The following is a 13,837-nucleotide window of genomic DNA, read 5'->3' as shown; positions in this document are numbered from 1 at the left end:
TCGATGATGGAATCGAATTCGTTGTCAATCAGGTTCTTCAGCCACGGGACAAGTTGCTCTTTCAGCAACGGGGCGATTTTCCGTCTCGCTAGCGGTGATACGAATTTCTTTCCGTACGGCACATTTTCCTCTACGAATCCCAACACTTCTTTCAGTAGCCCACCGTCAACGTTTTTTTCTCTAGCTGTCCGTACTCCAGTGACAATCGCACACCGCTATTGTTCTTTATCGCTCTCTGCACCGCCTTGTGCTGTTGATCCGTCAACATGATTGTATCACCACCACCACCACCACTGCTCGACAATTGATCTTTCGCAATACCGATCACTGCCGATCTGCGTTTTTTGTAAGCGATGTGCATCTTGCGCTTCTGACCCTCGGTCAGTTTTTTTTTGTGTTTGTGTAATTCACTCATTCTGTAGTTCTGCAACACTCTTACTGTAAGAAATCGCATATGCTTACTATTTCTGATATCACATGGCATCTTTTCACTAATGTAGTCAACATGGATAAGCAGACTATGTCACAAGTGTAAGATGAAAACGGCATCGCTCAAACAACAAACAGTAAAAACTTCCAATAACAGATGGCGGTCAAAGTCGGTGTGTGGAACGTGTGGCTCGAAAAAGAGCACGTTCATAAAAATCTCGGAACCTGTACCTTTAGTAGAGGCGAGGGAACTGCACAAACCGGTAACAAAAGTTTCCGAGACGGCGTATAGTAAGTTTGGGCATCGATGACTTGTGGGCTGCAGACTTAGTAATAATAACGGCTTACTCTAAAGTCAATCGAGGCTTCAAGTACATGTTGAACGTCATAGACACGTTTAGCAAGTACGCTTGGTCGGAACCGTTAAAGACAAAGAGTAACGCGGAAGTGACCAGGGCTTTCGATTCGATTACTGAAAAGAGCCACGGATGCAGATCACAAATCACCCAACTTGTTGCACACGGACAAGGGCTGCGAATTTGAAAACGAAGACTTTAAGCAACTGCTGAAACGGTACAGTATAAAAATGTACCACACGGAGAACGAGGAAAAAGAGCGCCATCGTGGAACGGTTTAATCGGACTTTTCAACAATAAAATGAAAATAGAGTTTGAGGCGATAAACTCGTTCAAGTGGCTCGACATCCTGCAACCGTTGATCGCACAGTACAATGAGGCGGTCACGCACAGATCAATCGGCATAACATCGTCAGACGTTGACGAAACAAACGAGCAACAGCTATTACAAAAGTTCACAAATTTGAAATCAAAGATACGTATTAGAAAACCTAAACTGAAAGTGGGTGACCATGTGCGCATCACTGTGAAAAAAGAAGCGTTTGCCAACAAGTACAAAAAGCAATTGGACGAGAGAGATTTTCACAGTTTCCAAAGTCATTGACACTAGACCGGTTTAAGTACAGAATCACTGACGCTCAAGGTGAAGAAATAGAAGGGCCCTTTTACGAGAAGAAATTACAGGAAACTGTGTTGTAATCGATATACGGTATGAATCGTTATTGTAGAATTTAATGGACTGCAAAGAATGGACATCAAGGTATACTGCAAAGAACCGCTAGCCAATAGCACAGCTCTCATACCGCAGCCACTTCGTTGTCTGATTGTCGGTACGTCGGGATGTGGCAAAACCAATCTGGTGTACAACGAGAAAGGTGTCAAGTTTAAACAGCTGTACGTGTTCAGTTGGTCTATACACCAGACGGCTTACACAGACATGTTGCAGACGTTTACGAGTATCGAGAAAAAACTGATAGACCAATCGATACAGGAATACGTGGAGGAGAAAGGACCTGATCTCGGGCCGCTGGCTCGCGAGTACCTGGCACAAGCTAAGGACCAAGTGTTTGGTATATGGTACGACATGAGTGATCATCAATTTAAAATTGGTCATTCGACTATTACAGTAAAAATGGACGATATACTGATGATAAAAGAAAATAAAACGATACAGAGGTACAGTTGGTTTATGGAAACTACTGACGGATCCAGGAATAATCAGTGATGACGAATACACCAGCGAGGATCGAGACAACTACAAAAATATATTGATCGTGTTAGACGCGCTGTACCAGAGGAATGATGTCACGACATAACGACCCAAGTCAAGCGTCGGTGCAAAGTGGAAGTTTTTAATAAAACCGATCTGGGACGAACACAGACTCGAGCAGATGCGCGCCACGACATTTGGAGCCAGCGGCTCGGGACTGAAACATTACCCCAACTTACCGATCGAGTACAAGTACATTGGTAATTTAAAAGATCTAATCGACAGGCTGATGTTCATACAAGCTCAGGAAGTGGCCGGCAACAACAATTTCCACAACGAGAAAATGTCCGTGGTGCAGTTCATCAACGATCGCATGGAAGAATTTGGTGACGAAACCAAAACGGTCTCAAGTACGTCTTGAGGTGTCTGTCGGCGTTGTCTGAACACGTCATAAACGGTCCCGGTCTGTTGAACGATATCATAAACAATCTGCCGTTTTGAACTGCACGCCCCCGGTTATAATTTCCTGGGACCTGGAACTCGACTCCAAGAACGCATGAAACGTGATGATCACGGTGTGAACCCACTTGACGAAGCTGCGCGCAACATGAATATATGGTACAGCAAACACAAAAACACCGAGGACCGATGGGAAGCGGACAAAGTACTACAGGACCAAGCGTTCGACCGCATCGTTGCTCCGGACGCTGATCTGTCCGAGCGGCTGTGGAGTCTGGCACGGGCACTGAAATGTGGGCCAAGCGTAAACTCGGTATGGGACTGTCGACATCGGGTTGTGTGTATCCCACACACACACACTGCAGGTTGATACAGGGCGTTGCAGACAAACTGTGTAGGGTGTAAAACCGCGTGTCAGAATTCTCGTTGCTAAAGTACATGGCATTCACGACCATCTGTCCACATCGCTCATAATGTATAGACACAAAGAGATGGTTGGACCACTAGATAGATTGACTGTCTGTAACTATGGATCTAAAGATTACGCTCAACCGGCTGCAAGCACCACGCTACACACGGCTCACCGACTTGAGTCCTAACGTACCGTACCGGTAATGCAATTCGAGCGATGCACCACACGATTAGGAGAGACCATCATGGCTATCCTGGAAGACAACGAGGGCCAGTTCCGAGTTTTTCTTCCCGAAAGTTTATCTGCATGCACTTACAGACGATGACATAACAAAGTACAACACCAAAGACGTTTATCGCATGTCACTGAAATACTTGGGCAGAGGCAAAGGAATCGAATTTAACCGTAGTAATAGTACATACACACAAAAAATGGTCCCGTTCAAACAGCGCGTAAAACCGAGGTTACTCGGCGGAGGCACCACAATCTCTGATTAAACACAAACTCTCCGATCACAGGCCAGTGTGTCTATTGTAGAGATCACCGAAGAGAACCGACGGGGGTGCTCCAAGGTGGCGACGTACAACGTTACGTTTAGAGATGATATCTTGTCACGTCTTTGATCATTTTTATAAATTTTTGTATTCGATTTCAAACTGTATTTGGTTTACGATACCCTTGTAAACGAGGTGTATTACGTCGAAGGCTCCACAGTATGTCAGTATGTCGCGAAATGTCTAGGCAAGTAAACGTAGCACACGTTGAAACCACCTAAAATGACGCAACGTTGCCAAAATGGTCGATCCGTCCTTCGAGTCGACTTTTTCGAGTTTCTCAACTTTGTAGTATTGATGAGGTATCAGTTCAGAGACTCGGACATAGTGCTCAGGTGTACAAGTGTTCAACGCGTTCACTAGACTGATCGTTGTTACGTTGGCTTCCTCACAATCAGTTCGTAAGTCGACTCTTCCGACCGAACTGCATGTGTTGGTTCTCTGATGCCGTAACATGCACCTTTTTAACCACCACTTTTCCACACACCTCACAAGCAGCAGTTTTCTCCTTGGGCATTGCATCATCATCAAACCAACACGGTAGCCATGTTGGTACTGGTCAATTACCCGGACTACCTAGTATTCGACACTGTCTCCAATCTCTTTACAGTATTAGTGATGTCCGTATGGTCGAACATACAACGTGCTCTAGCAACAACAGTTTCACATACGGTTACACGGACACCTAACACGTTTTCGTATACAGCCACCTCTCGCGTCTTGTTACCTGAACCACCGCGCACCAGACTACCATCGTCCACTGCGCGTGTGCTAACGCTGACTCACACCGCGTTGTGTAACTCGGGCACCGCTGCACTGCGCGCACACATGTCAACCGCCGCACCGCTGAACCCACTTGTCACTGCCGCCACCGTTGCCGCCGCCGTGGTTACTGTGTGTCGCTCCGCGTTGTGTTAGCTTAGGTTAGGTGACCTTTGAACTCATCCCTCTTCAAAATCAAAAAATCTAAATCTTTTTTATTGCAGCTACATTGTATATACATTGTATGGCAAACGTCAATACGGGGTTTCTAAAAATTCCAGGCATTCATACACACAATACACATTCATACTTACAATTTTACAATCACGCCTCTTTCATTCTTCACCAATGCAGCCCACTTAGCACAGCAGAGTCAGTCTTCTAATTGGGCGGTCTCCCAGTCAAATGCCAAAAACTCACCCGCATTATAGAATGCCTGAGACACCAAGAAGCGTTTTGGGGCGAGTCTTTAACGCCTTAGGCGTTGGGGCATGTTTAATTGAATTGGACAGTCTGTTGAAGGAAATGCACACCCGCTTGCGAGGGTAGGCGTTCATGAACTACCGTTCTGTGTCTCCCAGTCCGGTAGTTTGCTCTGCCACGCGTCTCATACAATGTGTATGTCTTGGCCTCTGGTTAAGGCACATTTACTCATACAAAACAAAGTTTGTTTCCAAAAATGTAGAGGCACGGCAGAGTCAACAGCTGCAATTTCTTGAAAGCTTCCCTGCACGACTCTATAAATTTAATTTTGGCGATTACTCTAATTGCTTTTTTTTTGGAGTCTGAATGCTCTTTGAAACTGAGTGTTTGCGCAAGCTCCCCAAAGGACCACTCCGTAGGCAAAGATGGGGGTAAATCAAGCCGTAATACGCCGTAATCAGTACCTGACTCGGACAGTATTTGGCTAAAGATCTCAAAAACAAAAATGCCTGAGCAGATTTTTGCGCTAACATGGTCAATGTGCTCATTCCAAGTCAGCCCTCGATCGAGGTACATTCCTAGGAATTTTGAAGAGCAGACTTCTTCCAGTGTGGAGTCATCTATCAAAACGGCCGGCTCACACTGGTTGCCTGCAGTGCGCAAGGCAAAATTCAAAACGTTGGTTTTTTGAAGAGTTTGTTGTTAGATTGAGGCCTGTGGAAGTATTGGACACAGTTGTTGATGTCAACAAAAGCCTGTTGTTCCAAAACTTCGCTTGACATTGCATTGAAAAAAAGAGTCGTATCATCGGAAAACTGCACCAATTTCCATGCAGAAGCGATGATTTTATATCGTTCACGTAAAGCAGGAAAAGCACAGGACTGAGGATAGACCCTTGAGGGACTCCGTATCTCAGGTCTATTGGTTTGGATGATTTATTTTATATTTGGACAACTTGGGATCTCTGACTTAGGAACGAGCTAAGCCATTTAAAGAGGCACGCCTCGAATGCCGTGGGACTCAAGTTTGTCGAGCAGTGTACCGTGATCTACGCAGTCGAATGCGAATGCTTTGGACAGGTCTAAAAACACACTCATGTGTGGTTTCGACATTCAATTCCCTCTACAATCTTATCGATAAGACTCACAACTGCGTCTGTTGTCGATTTGCCCTTTCTGAAACCAAATTGTTCACTTGAGAGCTGATTGTATTTGTCCAAAAAGTGAAGCATTCTTATAAGAAATAGCTTTTCAAAAATTTTGCTTATCACTGGCAAAATTGAGACAGGCCGATAGTTAGTAATTAAAGCTGGGTCGTCTTTCTTAAAAATAGGAATAACTTTAGCAATTTTCCAGGAGAGAGGGAAACACTCCTTTTTGGAATGAATAATTTACTAAATGGGTTAAGGTCTCTTTGGGGCGACGTAGAAAATACGCTTCCATACTACTTCTCTCTTAAGACATATTTGGCCTGTCCTCCTCTTCACACTGACCTAAAATTTATAAATTGTTACTGAAATCGTTGGAGCTGTTTATTAAAATATCATGAAATATTGCAGATAAGTTCAAGATATTTAGAGAAATTTGAGATGTTTAACGGTTACTTATATACAACAGTCTCACTCTCCCACTTCAGAGCCTCATCTTTGAACATAATTCTAAAATAAATCAAGATATTAGAATATCTTTTAGTAATTATTACTTCTCTCAGGATTGTTTGGTGCGCAATTTATAAAAATATCCTCATGGTGTCAAAATTGAATGCGTGCAAAGCCGCTGGTAACTGCTTGTTTTTATTATTTTCAATGAAATTACTCTTAATTAATTAATACAATTAAGAAACTAATTATTCTTATATCAATCTATAATGCTCTATGAAGTGGAAATTAGCAAAAAGCTGCTAATCAATCCATCAAAATAATTCTTTTAACCAATACGGTACCTTTTTTTATTAAAATTATTTTAAATTGTATTTATTACTTAAAACGTTATTGTAGAACAGCTGCTACTACATTGCAATAAAAGTCTGGGCCTCTTTACCATAAATCTAGATAACGAGGGAATTCCTCGAAGGGATTTGCAACATTCTGCTTCAAACAAGACTAATTCAATAGGTACAGGGCAGGTTTTTTATATATGGTCCGGATGAATGCAGGCACCAACAACTGTGTTGTAACTTCATGGCTTGAGTGAGCTTCATGGTTTTGAGTGAGCTTCAAGGCTTGAGTGAGCGTTATGGCTTGAGTGAGCTGAAAGCGGAGGGTGAAAGCATACTCGTGACATCCACCTGTTTCTTCAGACACTCCTAATTATCATAGACAATAGGAGTATTAGGAGTGGATATGTAGCGCTCATACTTCCCCAAAGAGTATCACATTTCATATACCTTAGCGGCATCCAATTAAGTAACGTGGAGCTGACGTTTATGAAATGCTAATGACATACTAGTCTCAGCCACCGAGCTACCCTGTTAATAGCAAATCGATACATCTGCCTCCCGAAAATGCTGATTACAGATTCAATATTAATGAAGAACCATACACTAATATTTTCAAAAGTTGTAAAATCATCGGAAGTGACCAAAATATGGAGTTTATCAAGAGGACCATAGTACTTAAGGATAATTTTAAGTACATTCACTTGATAGGCAGAAAAGGGAGGAAGTCAACTATCTTGTTAGGCTGAATAAATGCTTTGTCTACGGATGATTCATAAGTAAATATATGCGATATATGATAAACGGTGAGTAGTATACATTTATATCAACAAGATGAAGAATATTACATATTAAGGTAATGTAGGAGAAGAGTATATATGGAATATTTTGTACCGATTGTATTAAATTGTAATTCTGGGGTAACTGGATTACCGGTGGAAGGAGTAGGCCCAGAAGAATGATAAGGACTGGACAGTACAAAAGAGGCTTCTATCAGCGAGGCACGCATCGCAGATGGGAGTGTTTGATAACGAAATTGAGAGGTGGGGGAGGTAGACGTGCCGTACCTCCCGTCTCAGTCGATCGGAAGTAGTAGTAACGAGTATAGTGTTTGAAAGTGCTTAGAGTTATTTTTGCTAATCGTCATCGAACCTGCGGGTAAGTGAACTTTTTAACTGGAGTCCAGTCAATATTCATTCTTAATTATTTTAATTAATTTTGGGGAAGGAAATATTGTAAAAATTAAATTTAATGGGAATTTAGGAACTTGTCCTTTTGATCTGTGCAATATAAAACTTGTTGGTGCAGTGAGCACATGTATATAAAATTTTATGTAAAAATACTAAAAGAGTTTTGTGGTTGTTACAGATGCCTTCAGCAATTTTATTTCTCTAACACTGAAAAGAAGTAATATTTTATTTCTTTAACACTGAAAAGAAGTAATATAGTATATATTCTAACACTAAAAAGAAGTAATAGTTAAAGTAAAGTAAAGAAAATTAGTAACAAAATAAAATTGAATTTTGAAGATAAATTAAAGTGAAGAATTGTCAGATCAGATTAGAGTGTGAAAGATTTTGAATTTTGAAAATTGAATAAAAGACAAGCTGTAAGAACTTTGTACATTTTTGAGTGACGAATATATTACAAGTTTGAACTTAAAAGTCATCAAGAAGTTTTTATTTCAATTTTAAATCCAGTAATTTATTATTTTCAAGAAGAAGTTTTATTTTAGTTTGAACTTTATTTAATTCAGAAGATTTTCTTTTCCTTTTTGAACCTTCACAAAAATTTAAATTTCAAAGCTAACCCCTCATGTGCCAGTAAAACGGTACAATTTTATTAGAAAACTCTATGACATTTAAAAATAAATTCAGAGATAAATGAGATTTGAGGAATATTTTATAACTTGTACTAAACATAAGATAGAGCTGGAAAACAAGTTGCTTTTAGAGAAGGTTTTGAATGATCAGTGAGGAATCAGGCCTGTTCTACGCTCGAGTAGACGATGGGATAAACTAAATTAATTAATATTTATTTTTGTTTCTCGCATAGTATGTGACGTAACACAGTTTTATGAGAGCTTACCATAACTTCAGGAATAATATGACGTGTTAACAGGCTATAAATTCAATATGTTTGATCTCACTTCGTTAAGTTGTGTCTGAACATTAAAGTAGTTGTTTCGGCTCAGCCGGAAGAAGTGAATAGATCGTGTAACAAATTAAATGTTACTTCTTACTTCTTCTGGGATTTACCTGTAATCGTATCTTTAAAACTCGCCTTCGGCTCGCTGGGGCTACGCCCCCAGGCCCCCAAAGTAAACGCTTGCAAATTCGGGGATAAGCGGAATTCGGTGACTGTTAAGTCCGGACATTAAGTAAATGACAAGGGATTTAAAAATTGACCTTTTTTCATAGATTTTTTTTCCGGATTCGTAAAAACTTTTGACTTTGAGGGCATTTTGCGGTTTTAAACCGTTAGAGATACGACAAAAAGTGACTGGACCTTTCTTGTTGGAAATTTAATTTTGTCTTTCGATTGTGCCCTCAGATCTGATCTACGACCTAATGGTTTAGCCAGAAATGAGCTCGGGAGAAAAGTCTGCACGGGTCAGCTATCTTGAATTGTTTAGTATAAACATAATAAAAACCGACCTCAAGGCAGTATTTTAAGTCGAACAGGGGGTTTAATATCACCAGGAGACTATCTAGTCAAGGCGAGAAATTCCCTGGGTGGGTGATTAATGTTAAGGAGGTTAAGACAAGAGGGGGTTTAATTTCGTCAGGATATTGTCTGGTCATATGAACAAATTCCCAGGGGGGGTTAACGTTACCGGGGGATAAGTCTCCAGGGGGTTATCTGGTCATACCAGGATCTTCCCAGGGGGGGGGTTAAGAGATTTGGTGACTGGTAAAATTCGGACATGAGGTCATGGCAGGAAATTCCCTGGGGGGGTTTAATGTTACCAGGGGGGTTAACACATCAGGGGGTTGAATGTTACAGGAGGTTATCAGTCATACCAGGAATTCCCCGGGGTGGGGGGGTATATTATTACCGGAGGGTTAATGACACACTTAGGCCTTTTTTAGAGGGTATTGTGTCTGTGAACATAATAAAATATTCCTCTGTCCCTATCTACTATTGACGCTTAGCTAACGCTCAGCCAACTCCCGAAGTCACTGAACCTTTTCTGTAGATCACGTGATTTCCTAAATCCCGTTTAAAAATTTGTTTTGAGTTACGACCAACCGTTTAGCCGCTATTCAAGCCCGGGAATGTAAATTTTTAGGCGAAAATGTCCAATATTTTCACTTAATCGCGTTTTTGCGGTCAAACTAAGGGAAATATAGTAAAAAGTCACTGGACCTTTTTTGTAGGTCATCTTATTTCCTAAATAAAACGTTAGTCTTATTTTTGACCTCCGACCAATGGTTTCGCCGCTATCGACCCCAAAAACAAAAGTTTCGCGTAAAAGTTACAACAAAATTGTACATAATCACGTTTTTCGGCCAAACCAATCGAGATAGGGCAAAAGATTACTGGACCTTTTCTGTAGATCGCGCAATTTGCTAATTTGATGGGTCAATCAGATTTGAGCTACGACCAACGGTTCGGCCGCTATCGGGCTTGAAAAACATTATTTTTTATCGAAAAAAAATCTCTGGAATTTCAAATGTTCGAGCGTTTTGTCGCTTAACCATGGAAGATAGAGCAAAAAGTCATTAGACCTTTTTTTGTAGTTCACTTCATTCCTGACCATGAATTTTCCGTCAGATCCGAGCTAGCTCCAACGGTTCGCCCGCTATCGGGCTTACAAAAAAAATGCCTGCAGGGGTGAAGAATGCGCGATTTTTTGGGAATTTTTTTGAGGGGTTGAAAATGAAAAATTCTCACTTTTCGGGATTTTCCTGGTGGTTACACGTGGAAAGCTATCTGTGTACCAAATTTCAAGTCTCTAACTCATCTGGAAGTAGGTTAGAATTAGTATAACGTGAGTGAGTGAGTCAGTCAGTCAGTCAGTTACACATGCGGTTGTATATATATTAGATCCTCAGAGATACAAAAGATTGTTCGTTACAAGAATTTTAAGATATGCATATACATTCCACATCACGTTTAATTTTTTTCTCTAGGTCCATAAATAACGGAGATACGAATTATGTTTCGTTTTATCAGCGCCGTATTGAAATGAAATGGCGTACCTCTTGGTACGATATAGACAACACACTATAAAAAAAGTATTGTGTTAGAATAGTTTTTTGTGTGTTTTTTTGGGTGAGGTGTTTTCGAAGTAATGAAGATAGTTTCCTTAAATGCTACCAAAAGGGCAAATGTGCTGTGAAAGAGACATTATCAACAACTTAAATTAATAAGAAATACCCCTCTCCATTTCATAATGGTAGTGTTTAAAAGCTATTAAAATTATATAACTTAGAGAATGTTAGTTTTACGAATAATGTTTTGTTGGAAACTTGATGACAGATCCAATACTATTTGTTAAATCCGTTAAAAATGAAGGAGTTACGGCTATTTTAATGGTTGAATGCTTATTCTCTCTTACCCACGGGAAGGATACATAATCTTAGATCAAAGCGCTTAATTTGTTTGATTGCAGATTTTTACATTATTAACAGCTGTGTACAAAGCATTATACATCTCTAGATGTAGATGAATTAATTTTTCATATATAAAAAAACTAAATTGCTGTAATTTTTATTCTCATTTATTTTAATTCCTTTTTATTAAAAACTTTCAATGTATAGTTGGAGGTTTTCATGCTGGAACTGGCTCACACTCCAGTTCACCTGGCAGGAATGGACTTGTTCACGTTTGACAACTCCCTCATCACCGATGTAAGTATAAGTTGTTGTAGACGTACTTATATACATTACTAGCTGTTACGTACGGCTACACATAAAATATTACTCTGCAGTATGAAGTACGCCTTTATTCGTTAAAGTGTAATTACACTCATTACTAACTAAGCCACGTTGATTAAATATTGATGAGACATACTTTCTTCTAGTAGAAACTCTCGGAAACGACTCAGATACCCGGTTAGGATACGAAGAAGAGAAATTCTTGGGATCAGTTACATTAATTTTAAGTAATACTTACAACCAATATACTCAGCCTAACAATGTTCTTCCACAAGGCCGCTTTCAGAAGGTTCGTTCAACGATGAGATAACACAAGCAGCCCAGAAGTCTGTGCTAATCTTATTTTAGGACAAATCATCATTCCTGAACCCCATATTATGTATCGAAACTTGACTTGGCTAGTAAAATGATACATTATTCATTGTCAGTACTCAAATTATATTTTATTATTATTATTTTATGATTGTACTAATCATTTTCACTGGTTTTTTCATGCAAAGAGCAACGAAAATGAATATATCTGTGTTGGTACTCTTTATAGTATTTTCGCGTTGTTTCGTTACATATTGTCCGTACATTACAGATTCTCGATTATTTTACATCATTGTAGAAGGTTTAATTTAGTATACTTACGTAGTACGTAGTGTACATCAGCATGTGTATTGTGTGTATTGAAGTGTTATGTATTTTGTCTACGAATCTGTGCAATCGTGAATTGCTCCAAGAGTTTGTTTAGAACAAAATATAATTATATAATTATGGAAGTATATGATTGAACCTTTATATGGTAATATATTTGTAAACATAATTTCTTATTAAATGTAACTAAATCTAGTCCACATTCTTACAAAGAAATAAATACTCTTATCACAATATTTAAATGAGATTTCAAGATTATAGATTTTCAAATGTTTGAAAGTGTTAAAATTATATTAAGATGCCAACACAGAATTATTGCGCCATCACTGCTGTACAAAATAAATTCTAAACTAATATTGAGAACTCAATTTTATATTTATAGATGATGGCCACATGTGAAATCTACTTTTTCCAATTGAGCAGTAAGGGATACCTATATATTAAATTCGGTTCTTTTTTAGATTGGAGCAATAACAATTACTGTTAATGCTTTGAACATGAGATGCTCATTAAAATGAAGTCTGAAAAAACATTAGGAGCATATCAATAGATGAAGTGCACAACAGAGGTTTCTAGACTGTACAATTACAAATAATATTTAACAATTTATGAGATACTTTATTATAACAAAGGCCGTATCTTAATTATAATAACGGCTGTTTTTTAGATACTGAGAACTTGCATTATAATAATTCATAATTTAAAAGAATTATTTTTTTGCTAGGTTGCCGCATTCTCCATGTCCATGATGATGATTTTCGTCCAGTTCTTGACGTAGGGTGTGTAAAGTGTCACCACACCAACACAATGACATCATATTCTATTACCAGTTTTCAGAAACTACATATTATACAGCATGGCTGTAGGAAAACACAATAAAGATAACAAATAACGGACAGATTTCCTGAATACTTTCAGCAGTATTGTATTTATATTTTAGTAAGAATATATTTGTGTTTAAAATTAACACAGTGATGTTTCCTACCCAATGTCACACAAGCATGAAAAAGTATTCTTTATTTATTTCTTAAACGTCAATTTATTATAATTTACTTATTATAATGTATAAAGTTATAGAACCCTAATAATGCTGATCTAAATATAGTATGGTATTTTCACACTGTGTGAAACTAGTTTTTAGTATACTAAATAAACTAGTGTTTTTATAGTATACTAAAAAAAAGAATACTATTTTTAGTATTCTAACTGGCGGACAAGAATTCAGTGGACTTTGTTTAAAATCTTCCTATCCATAAATTCATATACGTACTCATTATTTTTTCTAAATATATCTAAATAAAGGTGCAAATACAGGTAGATTCTTCCTTCGCATGCATTCATATATAGAGTAATTAATATGTATTTGGATTTAATACTGAATTTTTACCAGAAAAAGGAGTTCTTTGAGAAAATTAACTTTTTTATAATGTTATTTACTACAGATGTACAAGATAATATTTTCCGAGCATTATACAGTGTCCAGCAATGACACACAACCAAAGAGGCAATTTTGATATAATGTGCAAAAATACCAAGACAGTAATAGACGGTATACAGAAGGCATTTCAATGGCATGGTTTATATTACGTTTTCTATAGATAGTTGTACTGAGATTCGTCTTTATAGGTTTAAGATTAGTGCTTAATTTAGTCAACAATTACCTTTTTTCATTTTGGTCAAGCACAAGTCTCACTCTAGGTAAGTTATAGGTTTCGTGTGCCTATGATTTTGGAATATTTGAAATAATTGCAATATTAATAATACTTGTAGACTTT

General features: G+C 38.5%; 1 long non-coding RNA gene across 1 annotated transcript; it reads left to right on the top strand.

Annotated features, from left to right (window-relative positions):
- Positions 1 to 7,648: 7,648 nt before the first annotated feature.
- LOC124356286 lies at positions 7,649 to 13,061 on the top strand. Its single transcript, XR_006921842.1, has 3 exons — positions 7,649 to 7,698; positions 11,307 to 11,396; positions 12,787 to 13,061. It is a non-coding gene; the product is annotated as an uncharacterized LOC124356286 (long non-coding RNA).
- Positions 13,062 to 13,837: the final 776 nt, after the last annotated feature.

This window comes from Homalodisca vitripennis, chromosome 2 (genome assembly GCF_021130785.1).
Source record: "Homalodisca vitripennis isolate AUS2020 chromosome 2, UT_GWSS_2.1, whole genome shotgun sequence".
Classification (NCBI taxonomy): domain Eukaryota; kingdom Metazoa; phylum Arthropoda; class Insecta; order Hemiptera; family Cicadellidae; genus Homalodisca; species Homalodisca vitripennis.
This window is presented reverse-complemented; position numbering and strand designations above follow the sequence as displayed.